Source organism: Schistocerca cancellata, chromosome 6 (assembly GCF_023864275.1).
Source record: "Schistocerca cancellata isolate TAMUIC-IGC-003103 chromosome 6, iqSchCanc2.1, whole genome shotgun sequence".
Taxonomy (NCBI): Eukaryota; Metazoa; Arthropoda; class Insecta; order Orthoptera; family Acrididae; genus Schistocerca; species Schistocerca cancellata.
In genome coordinates this window covers 416,938,175-416,942,355 of record NC_064631.1, presented here as the reverse complement: position 1 = coordinate 416,942,355, position 4,181 = coordinate 416,938,175, and the positions used below count along the sequence as shown (strand labels likewise).

The 4,181-nt window shown below is 44.8% G+C and overlaps 1 pseudogene; it reads right to left on the bottom strand.

Moving 5' to 3' along the window:
- Positions 1-2,717: 2,717 nt before the first annotated feature.
- Positions 2,718-2,835, bottom strand: LOC126089943 (5S ribosomal RNA; annotated as a pseudogene).
- Positions 2,836-4,181: the final 1,346 nt, after the last annotated feature.

The window sequence follows — 4,181 nt, the reverse complement described above, 5'->3', positions numbered from 1 at the left end:
CATGTTCTGGGGTGCCATTTAATTTCATGAGGAGGACCCCTTTGGTTGTCATCCACGCACAGCGATACGTCGAAGATATTCTACGCCCCGTTTTGTCGTCCTTCATACCAAGCCATCCTAGGCTTATATTTCAGCAAGATAATGACTGCCCACATACGGCGAGAATTTCTGCTGCTTGTCCTCGTACTTGCTAAACCCTACCTTGGTCAGCAGTGTTGGCGCATCTCTCTCGAATTAAGAACATCTGGAGCATAATGACAGTGTTCTCCAATCAGCTCGGGATTTTGACAATCTAACGCAGCAATTGGACAGAATTTGGCTCGCTATCCCTCAGGAGAGCACCCAACAATTCTATCAATCACTGCCAAGCCGAATAACTGCTTGCTTAATGGCCAGAAGTAGAACAGGGCGTTACTGACTTGCTCAATTTGCGAAACGTCTCCTCGTGAATACGTCATCCAGATTTTCCGAAATTTTAATCATTTGTTTCTCTGTAGATGTACATCACATCTACCGACTGATGTCCCATTTATATAACTCCTCCATGGTGCGTATTTTGGTTATTCCCTTGAGTACATTACCAAGATACGTTACCAGTGACAGTGGTCACACGTCTAGGAAATACAGTCGACGTGATAATCTAAATACTTTACCCTAACGACACGCGAAGTTGAAAGATATCTTTCGAAACGTAGGAAGGCAGATAATTTTGTTAATGCTTATCTATCTTGACACGGTTGTCATCTTTCAATTTATAGAGATGGACAAGTGTAGGATTTTTGTTGCGAATCACTTATCGAAGCTAAAGCTATTTTTTAATACAAGTTATTTTTAAGGACTGTTAAAAACTGTGAGGTGCGTGGGCTGTGATTGACTGATACTAGAAATGTGAGCCAGATATAATATAGGATTGTGTTTTTGTGATGCGAACAAGCCATGTATGAGACCAGTCGTATTTAAACTTGCAGCTTACAAAAATGTACTTCATTTATGCAACGAAGCATGAAAGAGAGCTCTCAGCTATTCGTTATACGGAAATGTCAGGGAACGTGACGCCAGCAGATAAACGTGTTTCCACGTTGTCTGTGGGCGTATGAATTAGCCCGCAGGCGAAGTAGCGTCGGCAAAACTCGAAGCTTGTTTTGTGCGACTGTTAATTTTTCTGCATAAAGTGTAATGCAGTGCAGTGAAAAACTACACAAATAACTGGGCTAACGTGACAATAGAATCTTTTACTCACATAAAATGCATTCCATTTCCACGAGCTTTAATTCCGTTAACACAGATTTAATTGAAGATATAGAAAACTGTTCAGTTTCGTCAGTTCAAGACTAAATATTATAGCATGAGTTTAAAAATGAATAGAGGGGCTTTAAGGCTTTGCAGCATTTGTTACATTCAACTTCAAATTACAAATAATACATTAAACGAAAGAGCAAATTAGTTTTGTGTCTATACCTCTATTACAAACCCCAAAATCTACACACTACGGTTAACGAGCAATCTTTGCACTCGAAATGTTGCTGTAGATGTTCTGTATCGTGTCGTCTTCAGTGATGAATCGACATTTAGTCTAAATGGAAATCGAAACGCACATAATGTGCGTATTGGGGGAGGGTGGGGTGGGGGGGAGCAGAAAATCCCCACAACGTGGTATAGCTGCGACGAAACTCCCCTAAATTAAATGTTTTTTTGTTTTTGTTTGTTTGTTTTTTTGACATATCCCGGCGGAATGTTTATGGGCGTTTCTTTTTCGGTGAAGCAAGTGTAAGTGATGTTCCTTACCTTAATGCGCTAGAATTATGGTTTCTTCCTTCAGCTGGAAGAAGCTAAACCACAGAACTTTATTTGGCAGCGAGATGGTGCGCCGACTCACTGGCCTAACTCAGTATGCGACCGGTTGAACTACGTTATACCACATCCTGGGGGGTTTGGCCGCCAGATCACTTAGTTCGTTACGCACGTCCTTCAAGTTCACCCCATATGAAGCCATGCGATTTTTACCCCTGGGGGTTCATAAAGGGTCATGTATATGCGCCCCGCTACCAGCTGATACACCGACATAAGAATCAGGATTGAAGTAGTTTTTGCAGCGATTATGCCAGGAACACTGATCAGGGCTTGGGAAGAGCTCCCATATCCACTCGATGTGTGTCGTGTGACGAATGGTGCTCACTTTGAACACTTGTAAGAAAAATTGTTTCAGTTGCTCTTTCATTTGATGCATTTCTTGTAATTATAAGCTGTCTTAAAATCTCGCTATTCATTTTGGAATACATGATATTTTATACAGTGAGGATAGAAGTTTCGGGATATTTTAACTTTTTTAGGACTCCAGCCAGTTGCGTACCAATAAGTCAAGGAATCAGTGGGTGACTGGATAGTCTGTTATACGAGATGGTGAGTTCAAACCTATTAGTTGTCTCTGTTTTTTCAAAACACAATAGGGCGTGGCACGCAACGGTAAGAATATGACAGAAAGAAACTGGAACGTTCCTTTAAATCAGTCTTAAAGCACTCCGTCTTTAGACCACAAGTGGCCCATCGGGACCATCCGACCGCCGTGTCATCCTCAGATGAGAATGCGGATACGAGGGGGCGTGCGGTCAGCACACCGCTCTCCCTGTCATTACGATGGTTTTCTGTGACCGGAGCCGTTACTCTTCGGTCGAGTAGCTCCTCAATTGGCATCACGAGGCTGAGTGCACACCGAAAAACTGCAACAGCGCATGGCTGCCCGGATGGTCACCCATCCAAGTGCCGGCCAAATCCGACAGCGCTTAACTTCGGTGATCTGACAGGAACCGGTGTATCCACTGCGGCAAGGCCGTTGCCCAAATCAGTCTTAACAATACGTAAATTTCGGATTCCAAATTCGAAAACTCAGACTGGCGCTTTAATTGTGCACGTACTGTAGTCCCATGCTGCTGATTTCCGAATAACATGAATGTGGGATGTCAACAGCCGACTAAATTGCTGCAGTCGACGACATACACCAACGATATGATGAGTTCTACATTTTATGCCCATTGCGTAAATATCCTGTCTCGTCGATAATCTTTAAATTAACACGCAGTATACACAACCGAACATTTTGTAGAAGCTTCGAAAAGTCCTGGAGTTTATATCCCAGATAATCTTTAAGACTTTTACGGCTAAAAAGATGATATCGAGGGTTTATAAGTGAGGAGAATGGTGGAAGAAGTTTTTGTTTATTGTAGGCATCATACTGAATGTTTAAGTATTTGGTGTTCCCATAACATTCTATTACAGAAATTTGCTTTCAGATATTTTAGTGTGTTAGTCAATTGGATACGATGACCGTACATGGGTAGGAAATACACTCCTGGAAATTGAAATAAGAACACCGTGAATTCATTGTCCCAGGAAGGGGAAACTTTATTGACACATTCCTGGGGTCAGATAGATCACATGATCACACTGACAGAACCACAGGCACATAGACACAGGCAACAGAGCATGCACAATGTCGGCACTAGTACAGTGTATATCCACCTTTCGCAGCAATGCAGGCTGCTATTCTCCCATGGAGACGATCGTAGAGATGCTGGATGTAGTCCTGTGGAACGGCTTGCCATGCCATTTCCACCTGGCGCCTCAGTTGGACCAGCGTTCGTGCTGGACGTGCAGACCGCGTGAGACGACGCTTCATCCAGTCCCAAACATGCTCAATGGGGGCAGATCCGGAGATCTTGCTGGCCAGGGTAGTTGACTTACACCTTCTAGAGCACGTTGGGTGGCACGGGATACATGCGGACGTGCATTGTCCTGTTGGAACAGCAAGTTCCCTTGCCGGTCTAGGAATGGTAGAACGATGGGTTCGATGACGGTTTGGATGTACCGTGCACTATTCAGTGTCCCCTCGACGATCACCAGTGGTGTACGGCCAGTGTAGGAGATCGCTCCCCACACCATGATGCCGGGTGTTGGCCCTGTGTGCCTCGGTCGTATGCAGTCCTGATTGTGGCGCTCACCTGCACGGCACCAAACACGCATACGACCATCACTGGCACCAAGGCAGAAGCGACTCTCATCGCTGAAGACGACACGTCTCCATTCGTCCCTCCATTCACGCCTGTCGCGACACCACTGGAGGCGGGCTGCACGATGTTGGGGCGTGAGCGGAAGACGGCCTAACGGTGTGCGGGACCGTAGCCCAG